We start from the raw sequence: 13,112 nt of genomic DNA, 5'->3' as shown, positions 1-13,112 counted from the left end.
TCCCATCCCTGTCCCTATCCTGCTCCTGAGGAGTTGGGAGAACAAGGTAGAGTTACGCACCCATAAATACTAACCAGGCTGCCTCTCCCAACATTCGCCTAGGGGTTTCCACTGAAGAGGCAGGCACGCCTCCCAGGAGGTTCCCAGGGAATGGAAAGCACATGTCAGGGAACCCAGGAAAAGATACGATTCCTTCCACTGTATCCAGAGAGATATCAGAAAACACATATAAACAAACACACAGTTGATTCTTGGGCTTACACTGGAAGTCTTATAGCTGTTCAGCTGTTCACATCTGCCACAAACCATGCTCGAGAAGAGCACTGCGGCCTGGGGAAGTCTGAGAGAGGCGGCAAGCTTTCCTCTGCTCCTCTGCACCCTTTCTGGTGGGTGGGTTTCATGAGAGAATATTATCCTCCCCATTTCATTCCACAGAGTCCACAGTCAAACCCACACCAGTACACTTACCCCTAAAAGGTGTGGTCTCCTCCGATGACTCAGGACAAAGAACACATTCGCAAGGCCTGGAGGTGGGCATTGGGACAAGTGCAGGAAAGGCACTAATTGAAGCCAGGTCCCCGGGGTTCAGATTTGCCCGCGTTGAGGGTAAACTCTGCCCCTCATGGAGCTCCCTCGTGGAACCTGCGGTTGTAGGAGGCACCCGAGCAGCCCCTGGGGCCTCACGTTGTTGGCCCCAATCCTTCAGCCCTCCCCGTGTTCATGCCCCTCGCCAAGTGCCCTCGCAGCTCCTCCCACGGATGGGGATCAAATCATCCCTTGCCTCTGAATTTGAGGCTTGGCGTGGGAATGGCTTTGGCTGGAAGGAATCTAGGCAGTAAGAAGCCTTGCAGGTTTCCTTCAACCCCTGCCGGCTCTGCCACGGCCTTGGGAAGGGCCGCCCCAAGTAGCTGCTGCCCTCAGCTTGGATCCCACCTGAAGCAGACGAAAACCAAACCTGCATTCCCAGCTGGGTCCCAGCTGGAAGCACGGCGGCTCCGTCAAGACCAGTGGATTCCAGCCAAACCCCGGAGCCAACCGCAACTGCAAGAGCTTTAATAAGTAAGTGCTGTTCTGAGCCACTGGGTTCTAGAGTATTTTTTATTTGGCATTATTACGGAACAGCTAACTGATATGCGGTCTAAGGAGACTGCTCGTGGAAGGCACAATAGGCCGCATCCCCCAAAAAAAGATAACTAAATTTTAACAAGTGCTTCCTATGCACCCGTTTTTGTAAGAGCTTTAGGTAATTTATTTACTTATTCATTCCTCACCAGGGCCCTTGAAGACAGATAGGATTTTCATCCCTATTTTAAAAAGATGAGGCAACAGAGACACAGTTAAGTAACCTACCCACACAGGGAAGGTGGTAAAGCAGGACCAAACCCCAGTCACCAGCCACTGGCATCCAGAGCCCTTGCCTGTAACTGCCACGCTAAACAGCCTGGCAAACCCTCCTGTCCCAAGCTGCCTCAAATCTGTGGCCTCTCATACCCTGGGGTGAAATCCAAACTGACAAGTATACTGGTAAAATATTCCAGGTCCTTCACAGCCGGGTCCCTGCTTATCCCATCCGGGCTCCTGCTCCCTCTCCCCCTCGCTCCTCCTCAAGGTCTACCCCAAGCACACTGAGCCCCTACACTTCACCAAACTCCACAGCTCCCTCACACCTTGGACCCACCACTTCCTCTGCCCAGAATGCCCTCCCCGTCCTTTCTGACCACCTCAAGGTCATTCTCTAGGACACAGGTCCCGGGTTCCTCCTGCGGAAACTACTTCCTGTCCCCAGCCAAGGGCACATGGTTGGTCATCCTGGCTGTTCTCTCAACTTCCAAGACCTTTTCCAAAAAAGCACGGACCGCTTTGCACTATTACCATCAACTTAGCCCTTTCCACAGCCTGGCCATGCATGAGCACCTTAAAGGCAAGACCTAGGTCATACTCATCTCTGTGAGCTCAGTATGTAACAAGGTACCCAGTTTCATCTTGGGAACTCAATAAAAGGTGACTAAATTAAAAAGCTGGCAAAAGGAGCAGTGACACAAGGGAGAAATGGATACGGAGACAGGAGGTTTAAGTTTTCATTTCTAAATAGCAAGTCTTCATTTCTAATAAACATTAATTAAACTGCCTAACACCCCTGGGTCTCCAGCTATATGTTCTTCAATTAAAATAGTTCTTTCATGACGGCTTCCTCTGCCAAACCTTTCCTTCCAGGCTTATGTGTTCACCAGAGCGACTCAGGACAAGTAACAAAAGGCACAATATTTGCTTGAAACTGAGGGGAAATGGAAGGCTAACTCCCTCACTGTTCACTCCTGGCAACACAAAAGTACGCGTGCTCTGACTTCCAAAGAGATGGAGGGAAGTTGGTGGCAGAGGAAGGCACATTCTTAAGGAACAAAAGTAAAAGATTCCCAAGACAGGGCACAGAGAGGGGATGACTTGATGTGGGGAGAAAACGCTTATTTAATCCGAACCAGCAAGTGGGCCCTGGGAGAGCCTGGCTCTCAGAATGGTAACTTGCCTCAGGGGCACCCAGTAAAAGTTCAGGGCTGGGCCACTCAACAGCCCCTGTGGAGAGCTGACAAGGGCCACAAGATGGACCTGACGGCTGTCCTCAAAATCACAGGTCTCCCAGACCATGTGCAGGAGCCGTACCCTAATCTTGGAGCTGCAGGGCATCTCTGTCAATAGGGGTGACATGGTCTGCTCCTGCAGCCTGAAGCTGAAATCCTACAGGCACAGACCCCTCTCCCCACCGCAGCTTCACTGTCCCTGAAGATTGGTGTTTCCTTTCTGTTGCTGGTGTCTCCTGAGAAAGGTGGGAGACGCCCAAGTAATGGGTGTGTCCGGATCCCTGTCCCGTGCACCTGGGGCTGGATGTCAGAGTTACAGATGCCTGGAATGCGAGAACCAGAAGATCTTTGAAATCAGGCCATTTAGTTTTCAGACATTTTCTAGAGACCACTTGGTGGTTCAAGCAACAGCTTCCAAAAGCATAAATAGGAGAGGGGAAACTGAGGCTGCTCCCTTTGGGAAGCAGGGGCCAGGAATCCCAACTGTTGGTGCAGGGACAGCCTCTGAGATGACTCGGTGGAGGCTTGGGGATTTGGGTTGGGCATCACAGGCAAATGCCAAATCCACCTCCTGCAGTATAGAAGCCACGGTTCAGAGGGGGGTGAGGTGACCTCATCCAAGGTCACACAGCCTGAAGGCAGAAGGACTAAGAACAGGACTCAGGTCGTAAATGGCAGTCCAACCACTCATTCCTCTACACAGTGCCACTCCCCTTTCTAGAAGGAGCCCTCTACACCCTAACCTCCCCCCTTCCCCATTAGCAAGTCCCAGAGCCACCCTAGCGCTCAGACTGAGGTAAAGGGTAACTTGATGACAGTATGTTTTACGGGTGCATTTATCACACACACCAGGGAAAGCTCTGCCCTAAACACCCATCCATGCCCTCCTCCTCTTCCCACCCCAACTGGCTCCCAACAGAGACGAATCCTCAGAGGCTTTTCCATGACCTGGAACCTTCTCAGGACCCATTGCCACCTGCTCTCCTTTTCTGCTGTATTCCCTCAGCACGGAATCAAATGACTGCCTGCCATGCTGTGATTCTTCGATTGGCTACGTTTGCCCCTACACACTGTTTGCGCCTGACTTTAAAATGCTGCTTGCACCACTTTCTAATTTCATTTTAGAAGCCTGCAAGGAGAGAAGCCAACATTTAATCGTAGGGACTGGAGGGGACTGTACAAAGCGCTTACAAGGCACAAATAGAGTAGTTATTTTCCTATTTCCCTTCTGATTGAATTGGCTGCTGTATCGTATGCAGTAAACTGTGTGAACCAGAAAGCGGCTCTGCATCCTTATCTCAGCCCCTCACGTAATCAAAAGAAAAAAATGCATTGTAATAAAAAAGAAAAAAGGAAACGAGAACTTCATATTTGTTTAAAAGTTAATTAAACTTGAAAGGTTTGTGGGGTCGATTCATGTTCTTTTGTAGCTTAAGACAATAAGGTTTCTATTCCATTTTACCAGAGGAATGATAAAAAGTAACCTGATGTTATTTTAATTGTAATAATAAATAATAAAGCTGGAATAAAAGGTTTATTTTTAAAGAGCAAAATAAAAATGGAAGCATATGTACCATGCAATTCAGACGTGACTTATAAAATAAAAACTGTAAAACTTTGTTAAGGTGTGTGCCTATTTCATCGCTTTTGCTAATACCACTTTCATTCTTTTCCGGAAAGATGACTTCACAGCAAGCATACAGGTAGGACTTTATATGCATCCTAGTGAATCTCCTGAACGGACAAGATTAAAAGGGAATATGCTCTTTCCAAGGAAATTCAAAGTACAATGAAACAGAGCAGGAGGCCCCCTGCAAGCTTTCCGGGTAATGGGGGTGTGGAGCTGGGTAACGTCTCCATCCTTCTCAGGTCCATGTCATAGGACCCACAGAAAGGACAAAGCCAAGTAGTCTTGAGAAAGCAGGACTCCTGGATGGAGTCATACTGAAGAGGGGCACTGAGCCTGGTGTGATACTACCAGACACAAAAAATGGAGCCAAGAAGTGGGCTAAACATAGATTACCTCCCTAGAGAAAATGTTGTATGACGGGGTGTGTGTGTGTGTGTGAGAGAGAGAGAGAGAGGAGATAAAACATTTCATAAAAAGAACTTCTGATGAGAGAGAAGAGCAACTGTTGAACAAGGTAAGAGGTTACTCCTATTGAAAAATGTGGAGCTGCATAAGAGGATTCCCAAGCCTCCAGTCCTAAAATTCCTTGATTCTATGGAGTGAAAAACTGAATGTTCCATCATCAAACTGAGACCAAAAACCCCCAAGGGGGAAACCCACATCTCTTACCTGTTTCCTTCTGACAGGTTACCCTGCATGGGAACCACTTGCTAGAATATTTAACATCCTTTTTCCTATCTGTCTCCCCCCACACTTCTCCGTGAGCACCCTGAAGACACGGTGTGTGTTTAATTCATCTTTGTGATCCCAGCACAGTACCTGAAGCATATACTGGGCAGCCAAATATGGAAAGGCAGAATGAAAAACTAGTAGGGAAAATTTAAGTTTTATTTTTAAGTAATGAAGGCTTATATCCTAGAAAGCATTAATCAAAGTTCTTGGCACCTAGATGTCACATAAGTAGATTCTTCAATTAAAATACTTTTTTCCGGGGCACCTGGGTGGCTCAGTGGGTTAAAGCCTCTGCCTTCAGATCAGATCATAAGCTCAGGGTCCTGGAATCGAGCCCCGCATCGGGCTGTCTGCTCTGCGGGGAGCCTGCTTCCTCCTCTCTCTATGCCTGCCTCTCTGCCTACTTGTGATCTCTGTCTGTCAAATAAATAAAAACTTTAAAAAAAATTTTTTAAATACTCTTTCCCCCTATTAACTATGAGGCCAAACCTTCAGATGCCCAGGCAAAAGGGAATTTTTGTTTGTTCCTTCCCTAGGAGAAACCAATCAGCAACTCCTACTCCATTACTCAGATTCTTAGAGTATGAAAGAGGTCACCAAAAAGTATCATAAATAATATTGGCCACCTTGTTAGTCCAGAACTTAACATAGGAACAAGAATGTCTGAGCTTACCACTTCTAGTCAATGTTGTATTGTTGCTTCTAGCCAAGAAAACTGGGCAAGAAAAAGAAATTTAAAGCATCGGTATTGGAAAGAAGTAAAACTATCTCTCTTTGCAGATGATATGATCTTCTCTAGAAAATCCAAATGAATTCACTAAAACACTATTAGAGCTAGTTACCAGGTTCAGCAAGGTTTCAGGATAGATGATCAAAACATGAGAATTGACTGCATTTTTATGTGCTATACATAAGCATACACAACAAACAACTTAAAAATGAAATTAAGACAATTACACCAGAAAAATTAAATGCTCAGTAATAAAGTTAACAAAAGAAATACAAGACTTACCAAACACCACTGAAAGAAATTAAAGAAGACCGAAACAACTGGGAAAATATTCCATGTTCATTATTAAAAAACTTAATATTGTTAAAATGGGGGGCGCCTGGGTGGCTCAGTGGGTTAAGCCGCTGCCTTCGGCTCAGGTCATGATCCCAGTGTTCTGGGATAGAGCCCCGCATCGGGCTCTCTGCTCAGCAGGGAGCCTGCTTCCCTCTCTCTCTCTCTGCCTGCCTCTCCGACTACTTGTGATTTCTCTCTGTCAAATAAATAAATAAAATCTTAAAAAAAAAAATATTGTTAAAATGGCAATAATCTTCAAACTGATCTATAGATTAATGTAATCTTTATCAAATCCCAGCTGGCTTTTTGCAGAATTAACAAATTAATCTTAAAATTCATATGAAAATATAAAGGACCCAGAATAGGCAAAAGAAGACTAAGTTAGAAAACTTATACTTTCCAATAACAAAATTGGTACAAAGCAACATTAATCAAGATTGTGTAATACTGGCATAAGGACAGACCTATAGATCAATAGAATATAATTGACAATACAGAAGGAAATTATATATTTATTGTCAGCTGATTTTTGACAAGTTATGACAATCAATGGGGAAACAATACTCTTCAACAAATGTTGCCAGAACAAGCAAAAGAATAAATTTGGATCTCTAACTCACACCATATATAAAGATGAACTCGGATCAAATATCTAAATGGAAAAGCTAAAACTGTAAAACTCTTAGAAGAAAATATAGGTGTAAACCTTTATAATTTTGGATTAGGCTATGGTTTCTTAAGTATGGCACCAAAAGCACAAGTGAAAAAAGAAAAAAAAAAAGGGATGTTACCAAAACTAAGACTTTTGTATTTCAAAGGATACTTTCAAGGGAATGAAAAGACAACCTATAGAATGAGAAAACATATTTGCATATCATATATCTGATAAGGGTCTAGTACCCAGAATATATAAAGAATTCTTACAACTTTACAATAAAAAGACAAACAACCTGATTTCAAGTTGGCATAGGATCTTAGTAAACATTTCTCCAAAGAAGATATACAAATGGGCAATAAACACAATCAACACCATAACTTATTAGGAAAATGCAAACTAGAACCACAAAGACATACCACTTCGTACCCACTAAGATGGCCATAAGCATAAAGACAGATAATGAAAGTGTTGGTGAGGATGTGGAGAAATTGGAACCCTCACAACATTGCTGGTAGGAATGCAAAATGGTACAGCAGCTTTGGAAACAGTGTGGCAGTTCCTCAAAAAATTAAAGAGAATAACCACACAACCCAGCAACTCCACATGTAGGTATATACCTTCAGAGACCTGAAAACACAAGTGCACACAAAAACTTGAACATGATTGTTCACAGAAGCATTATTCATAATAGTCCAAAAAATGGAAACTACCCAAACCTCCATGAAGATGAACAGATTAACAGAATGGGCTATATCCATAATACAGAGTATTTTTCAGCCATGGAAAAGAATGAAGGACTGATTTATGCTATAACCTTAAAAACATTATTAACCTTAAAATCTTGAAAACATTGCATTAAGTAAAAGAAAGTAGACACAAAAGGTCACATACTGAATGATTCCATTTATACGAAATGTCCAGAGCAGACAAAACCACAGAAAGTAAATTCGTGGCTGCTGGGGGCCGAGAGAAGGAGGCAACAGGGAATGATTACTAATGAATATGAGATTTCCTCGCAAAGTTTTTAAAACATTTTGGAGTTACATAATAATGATGATAATTCATAACCTAGTGAACATACTAAAAACCACCGAATTGCATATTTTAACAGTATAAATTTTATGGCATGCGTGTTTATCTCAATTTAAAGATAACAATCATGGTGAGCTACTTGTATATTGCTGGTGAAAATGTTCACTGGTAGAACAGTTTTAGAAACAGGGATCCAATTTGCTCCCATAATTCAAATTCTAAGAATCTAAGTAATTATTAATACCACCACTTCAGTTTTAAAGATTGCTTGCCATGTAGTTTATAAGATCGGAATATTGGAAATACCCTGAAGGTGCACACATGGCTCCCCAGCGCAAACTGGTGAGTGCCTTTGATTCTGGCAGCACGGGGGCTGGTCCACATGGCCTCCCTTGCTGAGCCCTCTGAGTCCCTTTAGCTGGGAGTGGAGAAGAGATTGGGTCTGCCCCAGGCAAGAACGATGGAGACTCCTACTGCTCTTACCCCAAATGCAGCAGGTTTTTTCAAAAACAAACCTTTCTCAGATTGTTACATGCTTTTGATAGATTACCAGAGTGACAGAAACACTGTTTCTGGGGGTGCCTAGGTGGCTTAGTTGGTTAAGTGTCTGACTTCCGGCTCAGGCCATGATCTCAGTGGCTGGGGTTGGATTTGAGCCAGGAATCGGGCTCTCTGCTCAGTGGGGAGCCTGCTTCTCCCTCACCCTCTACCACTCCCCCTGCTTGTGTGCATTCTCTGCTCCCCTCCTTCTCTCTCTGAAAAATAAATAATAAAAAATAAATAAAAGCCTAGGTGATAAAATAGAGTAGTTCATGTCTTCTGAAAGCAACACAGAAATATAAATCTAGAGCCTAAAAGTATTAATTATTTTAAGTATTTATGTCACTTCTAGAAATTCTATTCTAAGGAAATAATTATGGATCTGCTCAGAGATTTAGCTCCAAGAAGGTACATGACAGAGTTGTTTATAATAGCAAAAAGCCTAGTTCAAATGAAACGTGCAAGATACAGCCTCATGATGAAATATACTAGCCATTAAAACTAATGTTGCACAGGAGTATACGGCAACATCGAAAATGATTATAAAGGTTAAGCTAAAAAATAGTTTTAGTATAGGGAAGCCTGGGTGGCTCAGTGGGTTAAGCCTCTGCCTTCAGCTCAGGTCATGGTCTTGGGGTCTGAGTTGGGCTCTCTGCTCAGCAGGGAGCCTGCTCCCCCCGCCCCACCCCCATCTCTCTGCCTGCCTCTCTGCCTGCTTATGATCTCTCTCTCTCTCATTCTGTCGAATAAATAAATAAAATCTTAAAAATAAATAGTTTTAGTACAGAGTGAAAGGTATCATTTCATTTTTATAAATACATTTACATAACATACACACACATATAAAGACATGCATGCTTAGAAGAAATGAGAATGGTTCAAACAGCAACTATCTCTGGGTGGTGAGAAAAGATCTGATTGGTGGGGCAATTTATTATTTTCCACATTTTCTATAATAAACTTGTATCACCCTGGTAATAAGGAAAAAGCAACAGCTACTCTTTCTAAAAAGGTGAAATCAGGGGCTCCTGGGTGACTCAGTCATTAAGCATCTGCCTTTGGCTCAGGCCACAACCCCAGGGTCCTGGGATCAAGCCCTGCATCTGGCTCCCTGCTTCATGGGGAGCCTGCTTCTCCCTCTCCCACTCTCCCTGCTTGTGTTCCTTCTCTCACTGTGTCTGTCTCTGTCAAATAAGTAAAATAAAATCTTTAAAAAAAAGGTGAAATCATATAGTTTAATATAGGATGTCTCTATATTTAGAATTTGAAATAAAGTTATCACATGGTTGAGTATTTTTACATTTAGCTCTGGGCTTCCTGGCTGCCAAGGCAAAAAGAGAAATAGGAAGAATTATCTAGATCTGTACTATTTTATTTCTCAGTTCTTCCCAGGAGATAAACTACCATTCTGGCACTAGACCCTAAGAAAAGCGCATGTGCACTGCTTCATAATACGAATAGCCACCCTGTAGCGCAGCATAGCAGGTGCTGACTCATAGCCCTCACTTTTGTTCCCCTTACTGTTAATGTTTAAGAACTGTAGTCCCCACCCCTTGCTAAAGGATAACTAACACACACACAGTGCCTTTTTCATAATGTACTACCATCCTTATTTTTCACCACAGTTAAGAGAGTCCCCAAACGAATGTTTCCAGTAAGAAACTGATGATGTTAATATCTGGCTTTTATGCCACATTTTGATGGTGTCACCATTTTACTCTGAACAAGGATACTCAGAAGACGGTCCCATAGATGAAGTCGATCTTGAAGAGTGGTAGATGTAGCATAGTTTGAGAATGTACATGTCTTTTCTTTTTAATTAAATTTAATTTTTTTATCTGACATAGAGAAAGAAGGCACAAGCAGGAGGAACGGCAGGCTGAGCAGGGAAGCTGATGCAGGGCTCAATCCCAGGACCCTGAGATCATGACAGGAGTCAAAGTCTTAACCAACTGAACCACCCAGAGGCACCTGGAGAATGTACATTTCTTAATAATACATATGCGTAAGAGGATATGTATAAGGATAAGAGGAAGCAGCGAAAAAGTTAGGTCAGTGGCTATAGACAGTCGCTCTAAAAAGAGGCACTTTGCAACCTGGCACTAACGCTACCAGCCCTGAAACTGCTGGAAAGCTGAACCTTGCTATGACAAGAAGTAGCTTCCAGAAATACACACAAACCACATAGGTCAGAGTCAGAGCCTCTGAGGCTGAGATGAAGGGTGGGGATGAGGGGAGCTGTGCCTATGACCTTCTGTGGATGTCAATCCTTGCTACAAATAATTTAGATTTTCTTCTGTATCTTACCTGCAGTTTCTTTCAGATCTGATGGATCCAAGCCATTCCCAAAGACAGCAGAGATTCTGTAGAGCCTGGGGGATGCTAAAATAGCTTACTTGTCCCTCCAAATCCCTTCACCCCAAAACACCTTTCACTCCATGTGTCTGATGCTTCAAGGCTGGAACCTTCCTTTCCTCCGTGACTTCTGAGAGCACTCACCCACCACACGACTCACTGACACGAGCCTCGCATGTCATATGACCCCAGTCAGGTTGTAGACTGTAAAATATTAGGCATCTCACCGAGCACCTACCACAGTGTCTTATGCGTGAGTATTGAGGTGACGGGTTCAACTAAATTACCTAGTTTGTCTATTTCCCAAAGTAAATACATGGTGATAAGCACATAAGGTTGATAGCACAATTGTCAGCAAGGCAATAATGCTAAAAGGCCAAAGTTTACTTGACCAGGAATGTAGTTTTTTAAATTTTTTTCAACAGACTAATTTTGTTAGTGTGATCACTACGGACAGGAAGAATGAAATATTTTTCCTGATCTCAAAGGAGTTCACAGTCTTTCAGAAAATAAAGATGCACACATAGCTAATTAGGATAATGCATTATTAATATGGGAAAAGTGGGAGGACACATAACAATTACAAAGCCATCAACAATGTTCCTCAAGAGATGGCTGCAATTTACATCCCACTGAATTTGGGCCACATGACTAGAAATAGTGTCTAGAAAAAGACAAGGAGCCCTCCCTTTTTCTACTCTGAACATATATGCCCCCCTGAGAAGCCCTGGTTTCTGAACTCAGCCACTGATTTGCAGAGGACACCACACAGTGCAGCCCAACTAATGCGTGACACTGGCCAGAGCAGGGGGTTAGCTGAAACACAGCTGAAGGAAGCAGCAACACGCTGGGTGCAGCAGAGCTGAGGTACCAGGAGAGCTGTCTTGAAACCTTTGGGAATGAGAGCTTGTCTAGTGAAAGATGGGCTGCAGAAGCACTTCCCATACTGAAAAAAAAAATTTTTTTTTAATAAAAAAAAAAAAGAACCCACTGGCGGGTCATAAAATTAGAAGTACAAGACTTACAGTAAATGTTATTTCATAAAATGCCTATCGTGGATATGAATGTGTGTGTGTGCATGTATGTGCACAAGTGAACACATACTGGGTCATGAAAACAGATGTTTACAAAACAGTCTGCAAGGCTGTGGATCAGGCAAATTATTTGGGAGATTATAGAAGGATTTATTTCAATTCAACGGAAGGAAAACACCTCTAACAATCTCACAATCTCACACTAAGGTTTACTGTTTTGAGTGGCAGAGTTTCCAGCCCCTGAAAGACTTCAAGCAGTGCTAAAGCCATAGACAGCCATGGAGGATATCCATTAGGCAGAAAGTTAAATGAGAAGAACTCTGTTTCCTCCCCATTCTATGAGACTATCAGTCTATATCACAGGCAATTAACTATCACTGAAGGCACAATTAGGAGAAAATAATTTGATGGAGTCACAAGGGCAAATGTATATAGCCTGAAATTTTATTTGGTTGCTTATGCTGGATGAGCATCCCTGTGAAAGAAGAAGTTCTAGGGGATACTTAGACCCCAGTTCTCAACCTAGATATACATGAGAATTACCTGGGGAGTACTTAAAAGATATCCATGCTTGTATCCCAACATATATCAATTAAAACACTGGGACTAAAAATTTGTGTTTTGTTTAATGCTCTTCAGGCCGGAGTTGAGAACCACTGATTTATAGGTATAAAATGTATAAATGAGGGGCGCTTGGGTGGCTCAGACGGTTAAAGCCTCTGCTTTCGGCTCAGGTCATGATCTCAGGGTCCTGGGCTAGAGCCCCACCTCAGGTTCTTTGCTCAGCAGGGAGCCTGCTTCCTCCTCTCTCTCTCTGCCTGCCTCTCTGCCTACTTGTGATCTCTATCAAATAAACAAATAAAATCTTTTTTTAAAAAATGTATAAATGACACTGTATAAAACACAGAGAGAAGGGAAACAGTCCCAGGATTTGTATAAACATCATAAAAATGGTTAGAAAGCATCATATCAAGGCTTTTAATTTCTGCTCAGGATGCAGAGAGCTGAAGAGAGCATCACTCCCATGCTCACAACAAATAAAAAGCCAGATAAATGGCAAGTCCAGAACTTTCTTGAATCCACTGGAAAGCCGAGGTCATAGGGAAATAAACTAGCCCCAAATCTAAGGAGAAGCATACGCCTACAGGAAGAGAGAAAACAAGTACTTGTTTACCTGAAGTTGATGCACCTGGACACTGGCTAATAGGCATCAAGTAAGGAACAACAACAGAATACTGCTGGAAAAGTTGACAGAGCATGGAGCCAGACCACTTGGAGGTATAGCACAAAAGGAAAACCTAAGGCTGACACTGAGACAGACATTAGGAAGACCCCTCTGGCCAACCAGCTCCAAACTCAGACTATCACAAGAGGAATTTGAAGTGTATGGTGAAATGAGAATAACCATACCAACAACAAACCTCAAATCCAGTTCAAATCCTGATTAGAGTGATCAACCCCACACTAAAGGTCTAGCAGAAATAGAAAG

The 13,112-nt window shown here is 43.0% G+C and overlaps 1 protein-coding gene across 14 annotated transcripts in view; it reads right to left on the bottom strand.

The window, feature by feature from the left end:
- LYPD6B (LY6/PLAUR domain containing 6B) overlaps positions 1-13,112 on the bottom strand; it is a 177,741-nt gene that overhangs the window by 155,603 nt on the left and 9,026 nt on the right. For 3 of the 14 annotated variants that reach the window (XM_082690920.1, XM_082690926.1, XM_082690924.1), the window contains exon 1: positions 75-211. The exons of 8 other annotated variants lie outside the window; for them this stretch is intronic. The gene's annotated coding sequence lies outside the window, so the exon portion shown is untranslated. Of the gene's footprint in view, positions 1-60; positions 218-13,112 lie in introns of those variants that run through there. 3 more of the 14 variants (XM_082690921.1, XM_082690912.1, XM_082690914.1) reach the window with 2 other exon arrangements.

This window comes from Mustela nivalis, assembly GCF_964662115.1.
Source record: "Mustela nivalis genome assembly, chromosome: 11".
Classification (NCBI taxonomy): Eukaryota; Metazoa; Chordata; class Mammalia; order Carnivora; family Mustelidae; genus Mustela; species Mustela nivalis.
This window is presented reverse-complemented; position numbering and strand designations above follow the sequence as displayed.